The sequence below is a fragment of the Myxine glutinosa genome, chromosome 2 (assembly GCF_964187855.1).
Source record: "Myxine glutinosa chromosome 2, kmMyxGlut1.1, whole genome shotgun sequence".
Lineage (NCBI taxonomy): Eukaryota > Metazoa > Chordata > Myxini > Myxiniformes > Myxinidae > Myxine > Myxine glutinosa.
This window is the reverse complement of record NC_136262.1, coordinates 127447113-127469900: the sequence shown is the minus strand read 5'-3', so window position 1 is coordinate 127469900 and position 22788 is coordinate 127447113. Positions and strand designations below refer to the sequence as shown.

The window sequence follows — 22788 nt, the reverse complement described above, 5'->3', positions numbered from 1 at the left end:
TGTAAAACAATAAGTGAAGTAAAGAGATACACGTTTTATTTTTGTCAATACTGAACAACAATGCATATATGGGGACTTTAAAGAGATGGTAATAATTCCACCCACCATGGATGCCAACACACACAGGGTTTGCCAATGCTCTATCCTCTAAATTGCGAGCATCAGGCAAGGCAGCATCATGTACCATTTTATCATCCTTGGTGTGACTCGGCAATGGTTGGAATTGAACAGTTGCCCTCCCAGACTGGGGGAGATGTTTTAACCCCTATGCCACATTCATCTTTTATTTGTATTGTGGAAAAGTAAAAGTGGCTTATTTCTTCTCCGCAAAAGGTAAACTGGAGAGTTTGCTTAGTTGAATGTCGTGCACTCTCGAGAAATGGTTTAATGTCACGGAAATCTTGTGCAAGACAAGGCTCGCATCACCTTACCAAGCCTCAGGTACAGTGCATGATCCAGAGGCTTTGTGAAAATGTCTCTTGGGTAGTGGATTTTTTTTTTTTAATCTCATGTATGACCACAAAGAGCAAAATAAAGAGATGCAAGACTTTATAACATTAAAAATAAAAATAAATAGTAATAAAATAATAAAAGGAAGGTCAAATAGGAAAAATAAGACATAAATCTACCAGTACATTTAGTAGATTAAAAATAAAGGCACCAAAGTTGCAAAAGGGATTTGAAATGAAGGCAAAAATATTCTTAATTAGAATTAAAGTTGAAAGAATCCGGAGACAATTGACCTTTTCTTGAGCAGCAGGCAGTGGAACAGACATGAATTAACCCATTATTGGAAAGCCTAACAAAATCAGAATGCAGGAAGTTGTGCATTCAGATTTATAATAAACTGATTACAGACATTGCTCTTCAAGCCCCATGTGCACCAAATGTGGCAAGATTCAGGTTTCTGTCAATTGGAAGTGAAAGATGATTCAATATAGATAAGAGGGCAAACAGACAAGCATTAATGCCAAATGACTGGAGGAACCCTGGGGGTTAGGAAAATGGGAAAAACCTTTGTGGCTGTCAACCAATCTGTCATTTACCTGCGTCAACAACTTGGTTCCCTTTAAAGTAAAAGGCGTGCCCAAAGTATCAACCCTCAAAAACATTCCAAATACAGTCTTTATGAGCAAACCAATGCTGTGCAAACATTCTTCAGGAAATGGAATACTTTCACTGTAATGCAAACAAAACAAGAAAGCATCTGAAAATGAAAAGCCCGTCCATGTCCGATTGTATTCAGAAGTCTTCTTCCATATGCTCAAATAACAAAAACCGTTTAAAAAATACAAAATGAAAATTGATGATTTTATGCAGCCTTGACCTTTGAGCTTTAGATCTAAAAAAAAAAAAAATCAGCTTCTAGCTTTTAATTGGTGAACCAATTCAGTAACCCAACATGCAAATTCTTACAATTCCAGGTCAATTGGACGAAAATTGATGGTTTTATGCAACCTTGACCTTTTGATCTAAAAAAAAACAATTGGCTTGCAGCTTTTGATTGGTGAACCAATTCTGTGACCCAATATGCAAATTCTTACAATTCCAGGTCAATTGGATGAAAATTGATGGTTTTATGCAACCTTGACCTTTTGATCTAAAAAAAACAATTGGCTTGTAGCTTTTGATTGGTGAACCAATTCTGTAACCCAATATGCAAATTCTTACAATTCCAGGTCAATTGGATGAAAATTGATGGTTTTATGCAACCTTGACCTTTTGATCTAAAAACAACAACAATTGGCTTGTAGCTTTTGATTGGTGAACCAATTCAGTAACCCAATATGCAAATTCTTACAATTCCAGGTCAATTGGATGAAAATTGATGGTTTTATGCAACCTTGACCTTTTGATCTAAAAAAAACAATTGGCTTGTAGCTTTTGATTGGTGAACCAATTCTGTAACCCAATATGCAAATTCTTACAATTCCCGGTCAATTGGATGAAAATTGATGGTTTTATGCAGCCTTGACCTTTTGATCTAAAAAAAACAATTGGCTTGTAGCTTTTGATTGGTGAACCAATTCAGTAACCCAATATGCAAATTCTTACAATTCCAGGTCAATTGGATGAAAATTGATGCTTTTATGCAACCTTGACCTTTTGATCTAAAAAAAACAATTGGCTTGTAGCTTTTGATTGGTGAACCAATTCAGTAACCCAATATGCAAATTCTTACAATTCCAGGTCAATTGGACGAAAATTGATGGTTTTATGCAACCTTGACCTTTTGATCTAAAAAAAACAATTGGCTTGTAGCTTTTGATTGGTGAACCAATTCTGTAACCCAATATGCAAATTCTTACAATTCCAGGTCAATTGGATGAAAATTGATGCTTTTATGCAACCTTGACTTTTTGATCTAAAAAAAACAATTGGCTTGTAGCTTTTGATTGGTGAACCAATTCTGTAACCCAATATGCAAATTCTTACAATTCCAGATCAATTGGATGAAAATTGATGAATTTATGCAACCTTGACTTTTTGATCTAAAAAAAACAATTGGCTTGTAGCTTTTGATTGGTGAACCAATTCTGTGACCCAATATGCAAATTCTTACAATTCCAGGTCAATTGGATGAAAATTGATGGTTTTATGCAACCTTGACCTTTTGATCTAAAAAAAACAATTGGCTTGTAGCTTTTGATTGGTGAACCAATTCTGTAACCCAATATGCAAATTCTTACAATTCCAGATCAATTGGATGAAAATTGATGAATTTATGCAACCTTGACCTTTTGATCTAAAAAAAACAATTGGCTTGTAGCTTTTGATTGGTGAACCAATTCTGTAACCCAATATGCAAATTCTTACAATTCCAGGTCAATTGGATGAAAATTGATGGTTTTATGCAACCTTGACCTTTTGATCTAAAAACAACAACAATTGGCTTGTAGCTTTTGATTGGTGAACCAATTCAGTAACCCAATATGCAAATTCTTACAATTCCAGGTCAATTGGATGAAAATTGATGGTTTTATGCAACCTTGACCTTTTGATCTAAAAAAAACAATTGGCTTGTAGCTTTTGATTGGTGAACCAATTCTGTAACCCAATATGCAAATTCTTACAATTCCCGGTCAATTGGATGAAAATTGATGGTTTTATGCAGCCTTGACCTTTTGATCTAAAAAAAACAATTGGCTTGTAGCTTTTGATTGGTGAACCAATTCAGTAACCCAATATGCAAATTCTTACAATTCCAGGTCAATTGGATGAAAATTGATGCTTTTATGCAACCTTGACCTTTTGATCTAAAAAAAACAATTGGCTTGTAGCTTTTGATTGGTGAACCAATTCAGTAACCCAATATGCAAATTCTTACAATTCCAGGTCAATTGGACGAAAATTGATGGTTTTATGCAACCTTGACCTTTTGATCTAAAAAAAACAATTGGCTTGTAGCTTTTGATTGGTGAACCAATTCTGTAACCCAATATGCAAATTCTTACAATTCCAGGTCAATTGGATGAAAATTGATGCTTTTATGCAACCTTGACTTTTTGATCTAAAAAAAACAATTGGCTTGTAGCTTTTGATTGGTGAACCAATTCTGTAACCCAATATGCAAATTCTTACAATTCCAGGTCAATTGGACGAAAATTGATGAATTTATGCAACCTTGACCTTTTGATCTAAAAAAAACAAACAATTGGCTTGTAGCTTTTGATTGGTGAACCAATTCTGTAACCCAATATGCAAATTCTTACAATTCCAGGTCAATTGGACGAAAATTGATGGTTTTATGCAGCCTTGACCTTTTGATCTAAAAAAACAAAAAACAATTGGCTTGTAGCTTTTGATTGGTGAACCAATTCTGTAACCCAATATGCAAATTTTTACAATTCCAGGTCAATTGGATGAAAATTGATGGTTTTATGCAACCTTGACCTTTTGATCTAAAAAAAAAGAATTGGCTTGTAGCTTTTGATTGGTGAACCAATTCTGTAACCCAATATGCAAATTCTTACAATTCCAGGTCAATTGGATGAAAATTGATGGTTTTATGCAACCTTGACCTTTTGATCTAAAAAAAAACAATTGGCTTGTAGCTTTTGATTGGTGAACCAATTCTGTAACCCAATATGCAAATTCTTACAATTCCAGATCAATTGGATGAAAATTGATGGTTTTATGCAACCTTGACCTTTTGATCTAAAAAAAAACAATTGGCTTGTAGCTTTTGATTGGTGAACCAATTCAGTGACCCAATATGCAAATTCTTACAATTCCAGATCAATTGGACGAAAATTGATTTTACTTGATGCTGACCTTTGACCTTTTGACCAAATTTATTTATTTACCTTCTCTATATTCTCATAATAAAGCTTTGTTGAAAACTTGATAACAAAACTCAAATGGTAAATTCAAATTTCAGGTCAATTGGATGAAAATTAATGATTTTATGTGATGCTGACCTTTGATCATTTGACCTTTTGACAAAATTATTAATTTTCCTTCTCCGTATTATCATATTAAAAGGTTGGTGAAAATTTGATGACAAAACTTAAATGGTAAAAAAGTTACGGCCCGGACAAACACATACATACACACAGACAAACCGACACACAGAAGTGATTGCAAAACCCCGTCTCCTGCTGTACTGTGCAAGGGACGGCCTGACTATTCTCATGATTTACAGTTCGGATATTTCCTACTCATCTGTACCTAAATAATTATAAACGGGACGGGCTAATTACAAAGCATTTCACCTGAGGTCAATAATTGCTGGATTGTCACAGGTGACCTGGCCAAAACGACAAAGCCACATATATCCAGGGCAATGATCTTTCCCATGAAGTAAAAGAGTGCCCACCTGCTGCATCAATCAGGAAAAATAAATTCCTCAAGGTGGATAGGGAAATTAATCACAAAAGTTATGGTCAGCAACATTGAGCATCAATTAATTATAACACAAGGATTTCCAAAAGTTAATTGGAAAATAGTATTAAAAAGATTTATTGTGAACAAGACAGTTCTCTTGCAAATGCATGTTGGAATCTGATTCAATTACAAATTCAGCCCACTGGTTGCATCTATACTGTGCCAGTGATGCATTGTGAAAGTGATGCATTGTGAAAGTGATGCAGTGCCCCTGCATAATTAGGACAGTAATTTGTAACTTCGCTAGACTGTCAGTACATGATGGCTTACATTTATGAAAGAAAGTATGGAATATGTAACGTCCACCAGCATATACAAGCAGACAAGGACACCCGGTTTAACGTACAAAGCAATAGACAGCACAACTTTAGATGCGAAACACAGCAAGTAGTTGGGTGGAAATCAAACACAGATCAGTCGGAACTCGTGAAATTTAAAATCGCAAAAGTATGCCCGTGCCACTGCCCTTTCCAAGACGTTTCCATTTTGTATCAATCAAGCAGTTATTGCAAGATTTATCAGACAGAATATATATATACTAGCGGGGTCACCCGTGGGAATCCCACGGGCATGGATGTGTGTGACGAATTTTTAATACATGTCGACTGTTATTTTAGGCGGTGTATTTTCGTTTATCATTATATCTCTGCATTTTCCTCTCCAATACCTCCTCACACTTTACACACACACCGGCGAATGTTTACATATATATACACACACACACACACACACACACACACACATATACACCCACACATATACACATACACACACACACACACACACACACACACACACACACACACACACGTACAGACACATATACACATATGCAAATATGTATACACATATGTATCCACATATACACATATATGCACATTATACACATATATACATCTCCACACACACACACACACACACACACACACACACACACACACACACACACACACACACACACACACACACACGTACACATGTCCCACATGTATATATCCCACATCCCACATGTATATACATGTTTAAAGTGTACGTGCCCTTCCCCCCTCCTCCACCCGGCAATGCTGGGTACTTCTGCTGGTAACTAATAAAATAAAAACGAAGAAATATCTCTCGGTAATTTCATGAAACTCGGTGGAATTGGATGAAATTCGCTCGGTGAATTCACTCGGTGTATTCGGTTCGGCTCGGTTCACTCGGTTTAAAGAAAAAGCGATCATGTCGACATGTTGCCCTCTGTGTCATGTTGGGCGGTGTATGATACTTGTTGGCTGTTGGGCGGTGATATGGTGTATTTTTTAAAATATACTCTGCGTTTTCCCGCGTTGCTGACACCGAGTCTAAAACCATCAATAAAAATGAAATCAGATGGTGAGTTAGATTGGAGATAAAGGCGTGAGAGAGACTCAAGATCCGAAGGATCGGATCGGATTTTCTTCCCGTTTTTTTTCAACCGAGTCTAAAACTATGTTAGCGACTGCGAAAAATGAAATGATATATCGAATTAGAATTGAAATAAATCTGTGTGAGAGAGAAAGACAGCACGGGCCTAACTAAACAGGCCTCAAAGCTATTCGAGAAGGAGTGGGTGGGTGGAGCTACTCTGCAAACCGAGTAAGCCACACCCCCGGACAGACGTCCAACAGAATCACCGTAGCCTATTATAATATAGATATATATATATAGTATATACAGACTTGGCATTTAATATGGAATTTTTTTTTTTTTCTTGTCTTGGGTTTACTTTCTTAACTCAGCATATCAATCTGGTGAGTTTCTTTTACACTTTGGTGATTTATTTGTTAAAAGAACCATGTCACTGATTGTCTGTCGCAGCAAGAAGTCAACAACAGGATTATATCACAGGCGGCGTGGCAAAATGTACGGACAGGTGCATTTGATGATTGGCTTCACAGTCGGGTATACAAGGGTTGTTGTGTTATGTATTCGTGGAAAACAACTGCTGCACGTCTCCAAAAGTAATTGCCGCTTCCTCTGGAGATGGTCCGTCAACTCGACAATGCTGTTTGTCATGGAGTGATGGCTTTACGAAATTACGGCATGAAACAGCGTGCTATTGCTCGGCAGTATGGCATCACTCAAGGTCAGGTGTCAAAGATCCTGAAACGAAATGCTCAGAGGGGTGTCCCTACTCCAATACCTAGGCTAGGACGTCCCCGCAGAACCATAAGGAGGGATGATTTCCAGCTGTACCGGTTAATCCGCAATGGCCGTACCAAGTCAGCTAATCGGCTTAGGGCTGAGTGGCAGCAACTGACAAATGTGCCTGTATCCAGAAGGCTAGTCAACCAACGACTGGTTCAAGCAGGCTATCGTGCCAGGCATCCCCTGAGAAAGCAACGCCTGACCAGACAACACCGCCAGCGCCGATTGCAGTGGGCCAGAGAGCACCGTCAATGGCAGCCAGGACACTGGAATCCCATGATCTTCAGTGACGAGTCTAGATTTCTGGTCTATCGTCAAGATGGCCGCGTCCGAGAGCGCAGACAAGATGCATGAAGCCTACAACAAAGATTGTATAGTGCCAAGAGTCCAAGCTGGAGGTGGTGGGGTGACCGTTTGGGCTGCTTTTCATGCAGGGGGCAAAACTGACCTGGTTGTTCTGAATGAAACCTGAACCAGTTCAAGTACAGGGCCATTCTGGAAGAAACATTGCTTCCATTTGCTCGTGCAGCCTTTCGAGGAAACTTTGTCTTCCAAGATGACAATGCACGGCCTCATCGTGCTCGCATGATCCAACACTTTCTTGCTGACCATGGTGTAGAGCATATGGAGTGGCCTGCCATGTCCCCGGATTTGAATCCGATAGAGAACTTGTGGGCAGAATTAACGCGTCAAATCAACCACTTGGACCAGCAGCCGCTCTCTGTGCGTGAATTGCAGCAGGCTATTGTCACTGCATGGCAAGCGATTCCTGTCCAAACCTTGGCAAATCTCGTGAACAGCATGCCTCAACATGTACGTGCTCTCCTGAATGCTCGTGGGGGTTACACGAAGTACTGAACTGTAATTTTACTGTCCGTAATCCCAGTCGTAATTTAACTTTTGTTTTTGTTAAAAAATTTTTTGGCTCATGTGCAAAAGAAATACTTCTGGAAAACGTACAGAAGTTTAACACAGTACTGTCCATGAATTGAGTTCGATATCAGTTTACATCACTTTCAAGGATCAATTTATTTTCTTCGAAATGTCAAATGTGGTTTTTGTTTCTTTTAAAGGTCACATTAACAAAATCTAGAATAATTTCAACATAATTCCAATGAACTTTTGGTAATAAGACACCTTGAAAAGTAAGTTCACCCCCACAAAAAAAAAAATTCCATATTAAATGCCAAGTCTGTATATATATAAGCCTGGGCGATAATAGAAAAGTCTATATCACGATAATGGACCTCATTATCACGATTATCGCGATAATATCGTGGTAATATAAACAAGAGGAAGATGACATAAAATGTCATAGTCTTTCCCGTGGTTTTAGTAATTTTGCTGTACGGAGTTAAATGCTATTCGTCGGCCATCTTTGGTCAAATTACAAAACAAAATGTTGTGCATATGTATACTACTCATGTATTGTATTTGTGCCAAGTTTGAAGAAAATCGGTCTTTTCATGTCCGATAAATTGTTGGAGACACGTTTAAGTAACAAAATGGCTGCCAGTCGGCCATCTTGGTTCTCATCTCAAAAAAATGACCATCTTACATGAAGCATATGTAAGCAATCATTCATTAATTATCTGTGTGCCAGGTTTGAATAAAATCGACAAAAGCATGTCTGAGAAATGGTTGAGGACGTGTTCAACATCGGTTTTGTTTTACAACTAAAATGGCCGCCAGTCGGCCATCTTTGATCGCATCGCAAAACAAAATGATGTGCATGTGTGTACCATCATGTATTGTCTGTGTGCCAAGTATGAACAAAATCGGTCCATACACGTTCTCCGAGATATGGTTGCACACACGGACGCACGAGACCAAATGCACAAGCCCTGTTTCATACCAAGTTCAATGGCGGCTAATAATGTAATTAATCCATGTAGCAGACAATAACAATCCACATAAAAACAAACTGAATAGCCAGAGTTACCTGTGTTAAAGTCAAACCTTATTTTACCTGGACGAAATCGCTTTTCTCCTTTGCTGAGTGACTGGGCGAGCAGTTTTTGCAAGGCGGTTGATATGGAACATCTGGCTTGGCAAGCGATAGCAAGCTGCTTGCTAACGGAACACACCGAGCAAGCTGCTTGCTAACGGAACACACCGAGCAAGCTGCTTGCTAACGGAACACACCGAGCAAGCTGCTTGCTAACGGAACACACCGAGCAAGCTGCTTACTAACGGAACACACCGAGCAAGCTGCTTGCTAACGGAACACACCGAGCAAGCTGCTTGCTAACGGAACACACCGAGCAAGCTGCTTGCTAACGGATCACACTGAGCAAGCTGCTTGCTAACGGATCACACTGAGCAAGCTGCATGCTAACGGATCACACCGAGCAAGCTGCTTGCTAACGGATCACACCGAGCAAGCTGCTTGCTATCGGAACACACCAAGCAAGCTGCTTGCTAATGGAACACACCGAGCAAGCTGCTTGCTAACGGATCACACCGAGCAAGCTGCTTGCTAACGGAACACACCGAGAAAGCTGCTTGCTAACGGATCACACCGAGAAAGCTGCTTGCTAACGGATCACACCAAGCAAGCTGCTTGCTAATGGAACACACCGAGCAAGCTGCTTGCTAACGGATCACACCGAGCAAGCTGCTTGCTAACGGAACACACCAAGCAAGCTGCTTGCTAATGGAACACACCGAGCAAGCTGCTTGCTAACGGATCACACCGAGCAAGCTGCTTGCTAACGGAACACACCGAGCAAGCTGCTTGCTAACGGATCACACCGAGCAAGCTGCTTGCTAACGGAACACACCAAGCAAGCTGCTTGCTAATGGAACACACCGAGCAAGCTGCATGCTAACGTAACATATCATTTGTGAAGAAAGTCAGAAATGACTATGTTCAATCTTCGGGCATTAAAATTATGACTTTGTTGTTGAACTTTGCGGGCTGACAGGATGGCCTCGGCCCTGGCGCACGCTCGCCTCTAAGTTGTCTAGCCCGGGTTTGAATCCCGACCCAGCTATAAACTCATCCCGGTGTTTCACAGGCAGAATGATTCATCAATGTGTGTGCCGTCCCTCGGATGGACGTCAAAATGGAGAGTCATATATGCCAGCATGGGTTGGTGGACATTAAATATCCCATTGTGTCCTTAGCAAAGAGTAAGCGAGTATCGCAGGCACCATGGGCAAATTCCAAATTCCTGCCTTAACTCGGCGAATGTCAGGCCTCGCCAGCCGGTTCGTGAAAGACTTGGGCCAAGCTTCCCCCGCCCGACCCCACAAAGTGCGATAATAGTGTCCGTAAAAAGAACAACAATTTGATATTGCACTGAACTTTGCGATTTGCAAAATGAAACAACGTCGCCATGTTTGCCGCTTGTTCGTTCCATCGCGAATGGTGAGAGGAGCATAACGAGATTACCTACTTTTCCTTGTCCTCAAAGCCCAAACTCCACACCCCGAGTACGCTAACCTTGTCGACCTTTAACGACATGTCACCTTTTGTGCTCAACCTGGTGCACACACAAAGCAAACCCAAACGGATCGGCGATTTCGACATCTGGTTGTTCATTAATTGGATGTTTGTTATTTGGCAAAAAGAGAATGTTTTTTTTTCCAAGTGTGTTGATCACTCCGGTTTGTGTGCGTGTTTGTCCGCTCACTTATACTTGCCTACAGGTCACAATTTTAAACAGATCCTCACGAAACTTCACCAAATGTTAGAGTTCATGGTCCGACAAAATCCTATATATTTTTGAAGTCAAAAGGTCAACATAGGCCAAAGGTCAACCACTTTTTTAAAATTCCTAAAATCCTCAATTTTCATCCAATTGACTTGAAATTTGAATAGGATTTTCACATCAGTTAACTGAATTCAACCACCAACTATTTTTGAGATAAACATAGGCCAAAGGTCAACCACCTTTTTCAAATTTCTAAAATCCTCAATTTTCATCCGATTGACTTGAAATTTGAATAGGATTTTCATATCAGTTAACTGAATTCAACCACCAACTATTTTTGAGATAAACATAGGCCAAAGGTCAACCACCTTTTTCAAATTTCTAAAATCCTCAATTTTTTTTACGATTGACTTGAAATTTGAAAAGGATTTTCATATCAGCTAACTGAATTCAACCAACAACTATTTTTGAGGTCAACATAGGCCAAAACGTCAACATAGGCCAAAAGGTCAACATAGGCCAAATTTATAAAATTGTCAATTTTCATCCGATTAACTTAAACTTTGAAGACCATTTGCATATCAGGTCACTGAATAAAACCACTAATTATTTTTGAGATCAAAACGATGCTCTACTGAGTGCCATTCTACTTTGTTTTGTTTTGCCAAGTGTCGCTCCATTAGTGATTTTTCATTTTAATGTTTATTGTTTGATGATAGACCATTTAAATGACATCTTGGAGAATATACATTCCATATTATATCATCTGCTTTATTTATAGAGCTGCATTTAATACACGTATATATTTGGAGAGAAACTAAACACACAAACCGCTCAAGGCAGTCAATACGCCATCAATATCCGGGTTCAAGGTGAGTTGTACCAACTGCACATGCACAGCACCTCCCGTGATAATAAATCTAGATTATTGTTATCGCGATAGTAAATCTAAAGCAGGATTATTGCCCAATCACGATTTATATATATACAGTATATACATACATACATATATATATATATATATATATATACATATATATATATATATATATATGTATGTATATATATATATATATATGTATGTATGTATGTATGTATATATATATATATATATATATATATATATATATATATATATATATATATATATATATATATATATATATGTATGTATGTATATACTGTATATATATAAATCGTGATTGGGCAATAATCCTGCTTTAGATTTACTATCGCGATAACAATAATCTAGATTTATTATCACGGGAGGTGCTGTGCATGTGCAGTTGGTACAACTCACCTTGAACCCGGATATTGATGGCGTATTGACTGCCTTGAGCGGTTTGTGTGTTTAGTTTCTCTCCAAATATATACGTGTATTAAATGCAGCTCTATAAATAAAGCAGATGATATAATATGGAATGTATATTCTCCAAGATGTCATTTAAATGGTCTATCATCACACAATAAACATTAAAATACATATACATATACATATATACAGTCAAGTGAAAAAGTAAGTACACCCCATGTAAAGTTTTGACTTTTTCAACATATTTCAACATACAGCTATTTGATCTTCATTTCAACAATATTGATAGATAAAGGTGATATAATATAACAAATATCATGAAACATTTACATTTTGTAGTCCATTGTATAATTTAAATAAACATAAATGCAAATTTAACATGTGGAAAAAGTGTGTTCACATTCACCACATACTTGTGTCCCAAACCCATCCCTCTCTGTACCCACCGTACCCAGTCGTACGCAGCTGCTCCTGGACTCTGTATCCTTTCCTCCTGATAAGGTGGAGAAGTTTTTCTCAAACCTCGACTCTGATTCTGCAACTGGACCAGACGGCATCAGCCAACGGGTCCTAAAATCCTGCTCTGCCGCTCTATCTCACCCTCTCTCTGTTCTTTTCACCCTCTCTTTTGTTCAAGGTCATCTGCCAGCATCTTGGAAATCAGCAAACATTACCGCTTTACACAAAAAAGGTGCAAAAACAGATCCTTGCAACTACAGACCAATCAGCCTGCTTCCAATTATCAGCAAAGTCATGGAATCCATCATTGCTTCGGATATCAAATCCTTCCTCTTCTCCAATGGCTTGATCTCTGATCATCAATTTGGATTCAGACCAGGTCATTCTACTCTGGACATGTTGCTTGTGCTGTCTCAACAATGGATGGAGGTCCTCAATGCCAAACAGGAAATCAGAGCTGTCTCACTTGACATATCACGTGCCTTCGATACGGTCTGGCACCCAGCTCTGCTCACCAAACTCTCCTCCTATGGTATCCATGGAAATCTCCACTCATGGCTTGCGGACTTCCTCTCTGGTCATAGGCAAAGTGTGGCCCTGAATGGATTTCTCTCATCTCCCCTTCCTGTTCTGGCTGGAGTTCCCCAAGGTCGTGTTCTGGGCCCTGTGCTATTTCTGGTCTTCATCAATGATCTCTCCGACTCTCTGGAAAATCCTCTCTATCTCTCTGCTGATGACTCCACTATCTGCCGCTCCATTCCTAATCCCTCAGATCGACAGTCTGCAGCCTCCTCACTCTCTGCAGACCTGGACAAAATCACAGACTGGTCAAACAAGTGGAACTTGTCTTTCAATCCTGACAAATCTCACACTCTTACAATGTCTCTCCGAAAGGACCGACTGAAAAACCCTCCCATCTACTTTCTCAACAATCCTCTCCAAGAAGTTCTGTCGCTCAAGCTTTTGGGTCTCACTAGCTGCCATGATGTTTCTTGGGAAAACCACATTTCCAAGCTGGCCTCCAAAGCCAGTCGCCGACTGGGCATCCTCCGTCGTGCGAAGTCCTTCCTTGGCACACCTGAGCTCCTCACCACATGCAAGGCTTTCATCCGCAGCTCAATGGAATACTGTTCCCCCCTCTGGGCTGGTGCTCCTGCCTCACACCTAGCTCGGCTTCACGCTGTTGAGGCCAAAGCTTTCAGAATCATTGGAATCTCCCGCGATGAAGTTAACTCCGAGGGCCTTTCACTCACTCACCGCAGGCAAGTTGGTGTTCTTTCTGTCTTCTACCGACTCCTCTCCGGCCTTGCTCCCCCAGCTCTCTCTGTGCTCTGTCCCCCCAATATTCCTTCAGGTCACACAAGATCTGCCTGCAACCCTCTTATGGTTAAACTGCCAAAATCTAGGCTCTCTGCTCACCTTCACTCTTTCATTCCCCTTTTCTCCCACCTCTGGAACAAACTCCCCCACTCCCTTCAATCCCACTCCCCCCTCCAGGTCTTTAAAACAGCTGTTCACCACCATCTCTTATCTTCTCCCATCCAAAACCTTGATCTTTTCTACCCCCGTTAATTCACCCCAGAGTCCTTGCAGTGTTCATATGTTTTATACCTCTCCCACCTCCCCCCAAGCCCTCCCCCTCCCACATTTCTCCCGATGTCCCTGCTCTCAAATGTTGTGTTTGTGTCCTTCCCCTTCTCTCCCTCTCCCCCTCTCCTCTCCCCCTCTCTCCCCATCTTGTCTGCCGCTCCCCTTGTTTTTTGTGTTTTGTGTGTCGGTTTGACTTTTTGTGTGATTAATGTTAGCTCTTTCACGAGCCTCGATCTTGTATACAAAAATAAGAAAAAAAAGAAGAAAAAAAAAGTTTTACCATTGTAGAACAATAGCACTTTTTATGTTCAGTCTCCCCATTTTAGCTAAGTATATATATTGGGACGGATTAGTTAGTATTTGGTTAAATATCCCAAGAATGCAATAACTGCATCGAGCTTGTGACTCATCAACATCACCAAACCCTTCCTTTAAGATGATTTGCCAAGCCTTTACTGCAGCCATTTTCAGTTGTTGTTTCTTTTAAGGGTTTCTGACTTTAGTCTCCTCTTCAGCAAGTGAAATTCAAGCTCCATTGGATTTAAATCAGAAATTGACTTGGCCAATCGAAAACCTTCCACTTTTCCCCCTGATGAACTCCTTTTGGATATGTTGACAGTGTGTTTTGCGTCGTTGTCTTGCTGCATGGTGAAGTGCCACCCAATGAGTTTGAAGGCATTTTCTTGTACAATGAATGAATATGAATATGAATGATCGTTTTAAGACCATTTTCCCCGCTGGAGCGGGGTTTAGCCTTGCGGGCCCCATGACAATCATCATGGTTCCCTGTTTGAGGCAATGTTTTTATGGCCGGATGCCCTTCCTGACGCCAACCCTTAGTCGCCTCTTACGATGCGCAGGGATACGGTGTACCTATTCTAAACCGGCGTACACACCGGGATCATTCATCCCAGCAAGCTGGTACTCAATTTGCCGACCTCGGAAGGATGACAGGCTGAGTCAACCCCCTGGTGTTAATTTAGCGATCAACCGGGATTCAAACCCAGGATCCTAGGATCCCAAGCCTGCACCCTAACCGCTAAGCCAACACCAGGCTTTGTACAAAGGAAGACAAAATGTTTCTGTACACTTTAAGCTCATTCTGCTGCTGCCATCACCATCATCAATAAATATGAGTGAGCCAGTTCCAGAGGCAGACATACAAGCCCAGGCCATGACACTACCTCCACCATGCTTCACAGATGAGGTCGTAAGCTTTGTATCACATGCAGTTCCTTCCTTTCTCCACATGTTCACCTTTCCATCTCTTTGGTAAAGGTTTATCTTGGTCTCATCTGTCCATAACATTTGTTCCAGAATTCACTGGCTCACCTCTGTATTCTTGGCAAATTCTAATCTGGCCTTTCTATTTTTGTGCTGATGAGAGGTTTTCATCTTGTGGTGTATCCTTTGTAATTCTACTGTCGAAGTCTTCTGCAAACAGTATTTGTGATACTTTCACCCCTGCTCTCTGGAGGTTGTTGCTGATGTCACTGAGAGTTGTTTTCGAGTTTTTCATCACAGTTCTGATGATTTTTCTGTCTTCAACTGCAGTTGTTTTCCTTGGCTGACCTGGCATGCAATAACTGCATCGAGCCTGTGACCCATCGACATCACCGTTGTCCATTGTTAAGTACCCTAGTGGTTTCTTTTCTTTTCAAGACATTCCAAATTGTTGTATTTGCTATGCCCAATTTTTGTGCTCTGGTTCTTATTTTGAATTATTCTGTTCTTTCAGCTTCTAATTTGCTTTATCTTGGTCTCATCTGTCCATAACATTTGTTCCAGAATTCACTGGCTCACCTCTGTATTCTTGGCAAATTCTAATCTGGCCTTTCTATTTTTGTGCTGATGAGAGGTTTTCATCTTGTGGTGTATCCTTTGTAATTCTACTGTCGAAGTCTTCTGCAAACAGTATTTGTGATACTTTCACCCCTGCTCTCTGGAGGTTGTTGCTGATGTCACTGAGAGTTGTTTTCGAGTTTTTCATCACAGTTCTGATGATTTTTCTGTCTTCAACTGCAGTTGTTTTCCTTGGCTGACCTGGCATGCAATAACTGCATCGAGCCTGTGACCCATCGACATCACCGTTGTCCATTGTTAAGTACCCTAGTGGTTTCTTTTCTTTTCAAGACATTCCAAATTGTTGTATTTGCTATGCCCAATTTTTGTGCTCTGGTTCTTATTTTGAATTATTCTGTTCTTTCAGCTTCTAATTTGCTTGTTTTTCTTTCACAGGCCCCATGGTCTTCATGTTGGTCTTCATGATGTTCTCTGGTCTCTGGTCTTCATGTTGGTTTATGCCTACTGACTCGAAAGGCAGACTCCCAAGGAAAAATCAAAGGCTAAAACCAAAACTAGACATTCACAGCTCTTTTATGTGTGAATGATCAACAGAAACACTGGAGCAACAAGAAACACCTGTCAGTTTTCTGTTTCAATACTTATGCTTACCTAAAATAGAGGGACTGAACATTAATAAGTGCGATTGTTCTACAATGGTAAAACAAATGAGTATATACATATAAATACCAATATATAAAAGCTGACCTGTACTTTTGCCTCCTATTCATCGTTTGATCTGAAATCCAAATTTCTTGAGTATAAAGCAATCATAATAAATTTGACTTCACTGTTCCAATACTTATGGAGGGCACTGTATATATTTGTCTCAAGTACAAACTGGTGTTTGCTCCACATTGCAACAACAGTGTGAAGGACAGCCTGAAGGGATGGCAGTGTGGGGTCCCATCCCATACAGTGATTCACCCTGAAAGAACACCTTAGTGAAGATATGACTCTCTGTTGTAAGGCATTGCTGCAATTGGAGGGCACTGTGGATTGCTGCAATTGGACACCGCCCAGGATTCTAGCACCTCAACTTCAATCTTTATCAGAAACTCTCTTCCTCACTCTCCCTGCACTGCCCTCTCTCTCTCCACCTCACCCCCAGGAGTACCTCTGACTACGGCTTCCCCTTCGCTCCCACCTTTTGTGCTTATGTGTGTTATACAGTCCACCAAACAGTGATGACTCCATCTACATCTCGCTGTCTGATAAAAAAAACCACCTTTAGAGGCCATTTTTCCCCGCAAGCGGGGGTTGGCCTTTTTCGGGAACCATGGTTGTTGTCGTTTTTTGGTCCCCTTTTTGAAGCAATGTTTTACGGCCGGATGCCCTTCCTGACGCCAACCCTTTTTGCCGCCTTTAACGACAAACAGGGAATTACCAGTGAACTGGTACTCAATTAGCCGACCTCGGAAGGATGACAGGTTGAGTCAACCCCCCTGGCGTTAATTCAGCGATCGACCGAGATTCGAACCAAGGATCCTAGGATCCTAAGCCGGCACCCTAGCCACTAGCCCAACACCAGGGTTGTCTGATAACATGGACCAAATTCGATAGACTCATCCCAACTCTCTCTTCCTCATATGTGGTGATTTCAACTGTCACCATGCCAGTTGGCTGGGTGTGGGTACCTCTCACACCAGCCATGACACCTCAGCAAAGGACTTCTGCGACCAACTGGGACTGACACAATCTGTCAATTTCCCAACCCGGATCTCAGTCAACGGAGCATCTTCTCTCCTCGACTTGGTTATGGCTAACTTCCCTGCAAATGTTTGCTGTTCTTCTTCTGCTCCAATCGGTTCACCAGTCCCCCAAGCCCTCTCCCTCCCACAGATCTCCCGATGTCCATGTTCTCTACTGTTGTACTTGTGTGCTTCCCTCTCTCTCTCCCCATCTTGTCTCCCGCTCCCTTTATTATATGTTTTTTATGTGTCCGTTTGTTTTTTTGTGATTAATGTTAGCTCTTACATGAGCATCGATCTTGTATACAAAAAACAATTTTCTTTTGTTCCAGTGCAACGTTTTTTATTTTGATCTGTGAACGTATTTATCCAGCACCTATTGTCGCATTTTGGTAAACAATTAGCTTCCATAGCAACCAGGCTCCACACAACAACATCTTCCTTGTCGCCAATTAGATTTCCACCTTATCAAATACATTTGTGATTTTCAATTAAAGGAATTTGTCTCAAGATACATGCTCAAAAATTGTTATTCATCTGGTTTGTTTGTTTGTTTGTTTATTTATTTATTTATTCATTCATTCATCAACATTACAATCCAGCCATCCAGAAAACATTTCCAGAATCCTTGACCAAGCTGACCATTTCTCCTCTGAATACAGAAATATTTGAATCATGGAGGGAGAAATTATGTGGCAGGTGATGTTTTTTAACCTTATAACATGGCTAAAAGTAAAAGATGCACAATAAATTCAAAAGTAGTAGGCTGTTGGTGACATTTTCAGAAACTATTAATCTCAGACGGTGACACAAAAGCATGATTGTGATGGGGTATGGAACACCGATGGAACTCAAAATAGTGGGAGAAAGGTAGGTTGTTTGATGAACTCAGAGCTTGAGTCATGAAATAAACACCGAGTCATTCAAACTTTCTTGAGTTCCAGCTCTCTCGGCTGTTGGAGGCAGCGTTACATTGCGAAGCATTTTCTGCTGGTATAATTGGAATACATTGAACGTGCCAGGATGTTGAGTGAATGTTGCCACCTTTGTGGATCAGATCTACTCAGACATTGTGCAATTCTTTTCCAGAAAGCTGTTCAAGGTATGTATTCATACACTACCAAAAACGATCACAGTTGCGTTTTAAGACTCACCACAGAAACTTTCCAAGTGCATGTACAAAGTACACTGATCTGTTGAGTCAATGCGTGAGATCTTTATCTAGTGCTTGAGAATGTGAGAGATCACTGCATGGAGTGAGAGAGCAAAATGTTTCAAATTTGAACGGTCTGTATCTCTCAGGAGAGAACTCGCAGCATCTTGTGCTACCCATGTTCAAGCAGCTATTAGGCCCTAACATGACAATTATTAAGTGCAGGCCCAAAATAAATAGGCAGGCCAATGCAAATTATTTCGGTATATTTTTAAGAGTATCTACTATATGAGAGATGTCTGTCTGTGTGTCACCATCTTTCTCAGAGATGGCTGGACGAATCTTCGTCAAACTTTCAGAGGTTCATCAGTGAGTGCCTGGGAGAGTTTTAGGCCAAAAAAAAATTGAAAAAAAAAAGTTCGTTTTTTTGGAGTTTTAAAATAAATAAATAAATAAAAATCGCTCGATCGTGCCTAAGCTTTTAAAAATTAATTACAGTTCTATACAAGTACACATTCGCATAAATAAATACAAAACAATCACCAGACATTTGAACACAAATAAATCAAACAATTCCGGAAGTGTACGAAGTTGGTAGTACGGCTTCTTCTTCTTCCTGATCGGCATCACACTTAACTCAGAAACGTCATGAACGCCACATTCACCAACATATATTCAACGAAAAGATGATGAACCCCCTTCCTCTCCTGCCTCCCTCCCCCTTTTCCCCCCCATCCCCCATTCCTCCCTCCCCCCCCCCCCTCCCCTGCCCGGCAACGCCGGGTACTTCTGCTAGTAATGAATAAAAAGATGCAACATCAAATGTAAACAAATACCCTACCCTGGTCGACAAAATCTCTGTCTATGGCATCCAAGGCTAAGTCCACACATGGCTTACTGACTTCCTCTACTCTTGTAGTCAACGTGCATCTCTCAACGGAATATTTCCATCTCCCTTCCCTGTTAAGGCTGGAGTCATTAAGGTAGTGTCCTGTGCCCCGTCCTATTCCTAGCATGGACTTATCACTTTGAGTGTATGTGGGCCAGCTGGTCATATCACTAGTATGGGCCAGCAGAGTCTATGGGCCTATCACTTTCCCATCACAGACAAGTCGGTGGTCTCTCTGTCTTCTACCTTCTCCTGCAACGTTGCACCCTCTGAACATTCCGTGCTTTGTCCCCCGAGGTTTCTGCAGGGTGCAAGTATTCCAACATCAACCCCCTTCTCGTGAAACAGAAATCCAGGATCAATGCTCACCTCCACTCATTTGTTCCTCTTTTTTTCCGCACCTGTGGAACCAACCTCCACATTCGCTTCAATCTCATTCTTCCATTCAGGTCTTCAAGACAGCTGTTTACCACCATCGCAGATCATCCCCAATCCAAAACCATTATATTTTCTACCCCTGTAAACCCCCAAAGACCACCACCTTCCAAATTTCCAGTTTTTCCTTACTGCTGTATCCATCTTGTCCGCCCCATGGATCCTCCGCTTCCTGTCATTTCTCCCCACACACCTTATTTTTCCAATCTCCCTCTATTTTGTCCTTCAACCCTGCTGTTGGTGACCCGACTGTTCCTTTTACTCTGTTGTGTTCTGATCCGTTATATGCTCTCATCCGAGCCTCGACTTTGTAAACAAAAATAAAAGAAAGAATAAAAAAGGATATTGAGGGCATCAAAAGGGTTCAACATTATGAAGCCTCATAAGGGTGCCACAGTTGTTCTCGCAACGATCTAGGTTCTTCATGGGGTTATATAGCAGTTTATAATTATATTCCTGATCCAAGCAGGAATTAAAATTTCACCAGAAATATTGGCTCAAAGGGATATGCGAGCAAAAACAAAAAAAAACATTGTATTTTGAATCTTAAGGAGTCCCCTGAGGTTTCTGCCCCCCTGAGGCTTAAGGAGTCCCCTGAAGTTCTTCAGTCACAGCTGAGAGGTAAGCTTGCTCCCGCTGAGCTATGTAGCCAGGTGTGCATAATCTAGGAATACAGATTACGTAGAACTGCCTTGGAAATACACTTCTATAAGCGTTTTGATCATCCCATGCATTCCACAAGCACCACAACTAACAACTGAAAATGTATACATAGTCCGACCTAATATACTGGACTACAGCCAACTCAGTGCGCATCATTTAGAACAATTTGTGTAAGTTTAACAAATCTATTGTTGAGTAGCAAGTGTTCGATCACTTCCTTGGATAAATCAAAGCTCTCCAGATGATGGTTTATTTTATTTTATTTTTTAAAAAGAATATTGTCTCCATCTTACTATAAATCACCAAATGTCTGTATGTCTGTCTGTCCGTCCATCTGTTCCCAGGTACCGCAAAAACGGCTGAACCGATCGCAACAAAATTTGGGGTGGGTAATCCTGGGACCCCCTAGAGCAGCGGTTCTTAACCTGGGGGTCGTGACGTATGCGCATACGTGAACAAAATACTGTGTGTGCTATGTACCTTTGTTAGGTTCCTAAAAATGGGCTCAACAAATTGATGTTATTTATGACCCCTTCATGACCCCCGGAAAACCCCAAACGACCCCGATGGGGGGGTCACGACCCCCAGGTTAAGAACCGCTGCCCAAGAGTAAAATAGGCTATATTGTTTTCCCAATTTTTCCAATTTTCAAATTTTCCAGTTTTTCCAAATACAATGGAATAATATTTACCGATATGAACAGTGATGTGGCTTTTATCGAAATTCTACAAATACTGTTTAGATTTTGATGATTTGCGTGTGATATGATTTAACGGATGTTTATATGAATCGTTTAAAATAAAAAAAGCCTTCAATTTCTGATATTTTGCCTTTTCACTTGGGCCTCCCAATTGAAGCCCCACCCATAGGGCGGGTACCGTTACTAGTCTGGCCAATACAATAACAATTAAACGTATTCGACTTAAATTTCCAGGTCTCCAATATTTATACTGCATTGAAAAAAGAGTGCCCATTGACTGCCTGTTCCCTAAAAAGAAAACTACTTCAGTGTGCTTTGGCAAAAAACAGACAGCTGTCCCCGTGATGGTGGAAACAAACTCATACTTTCCATTCTAATCAATCTTCATTTCTCAGAGTGCCATTTTTATTTTTTTCTTTACCCGAGTGAGGCTCATCGAAGAGAACCTGACAGTGGGCCAAACATCAAGGAAATGAACGACCAGGAAAAGGAAAGGGAGGAGGGGAGGAAATACTGAAACTAGCAAGTGAGATGGTTGGTTTAGGAAAGGTTAATGGGGTCTGAATTGGGGATGGCAGCTCCTCTTTACTGTGGTTTTCTGTCCAGTACTGTATTCTGATTGCACAGGCTACCTGGCGTCTTGCCCTTTGCAAGTTCACCTACATTCTCTTAATAGCAATGCCAAGTGAAAACGTGAAATAAATTCAGGCCTTCTATATATTTTGTAAGCTTGGTGGTGGCTTAATGCTCAAAGCGGTTGGCTTGGGGTCTTAAGGTCATGAGTTCAAGCCCTGGACGTGCCGAATTATCATCAGGCAACTTGACTCAGTGTATCATCCTTCTGATGTTGGCAAAATGAGGACTAGCTAGCTGGGGATGAGTCTGTCGAGGATCCCATGTCGAATGACGACCCATACAGGATTGTGCCCCTTTTTGCCAATGAGACGGCCACGGCAGCATAATGTGCCTGGCACATGAGGATCATCCACACATCCGTGCAATATGTACATGCTCTGCAGTGTGAGCACTGTGACAACTCACAGAAACAAGATGACAATACGGCGTTTTGGTAGAAAGTAGCGCAGTTTTGAGTCTGAATATGCTGAATCGTTTTCATTTTGCAACTGCAACCCCAAAAAAAAAATTGTGTAAATTTTATAGCAAAAACTTAAGTGACGAGTGATAGAAAATGCCATTTTAGTCTGTTAACACAGTGCTTTTTCATCAATCAAAAATATACATATATGGATTCAGAGGAAAATAAATAATTTCTCCAGCAAAAGGAATCTGTGCATCAGTGTTGTGCTTGACGCTAGATCCAAGCAACCATAATCTGAGCGAT

At 40.7% G+C, this 22788-nt stretch overlaps 1 protein-coding gene across 5 annotated transcripts in view; it reads right to left on the bottom strand.

Moving 5' to 3' along the window:
* The window catches only part of LOC137421285 (receptor-type tyrosine-protein phosphatase delta), a 638902-nt gene that overhangs the window by 189514 nt on the left and 426600 nt on the right, over positions 1-22788 (bottom strand). The window lies entirely within an intron of this gene.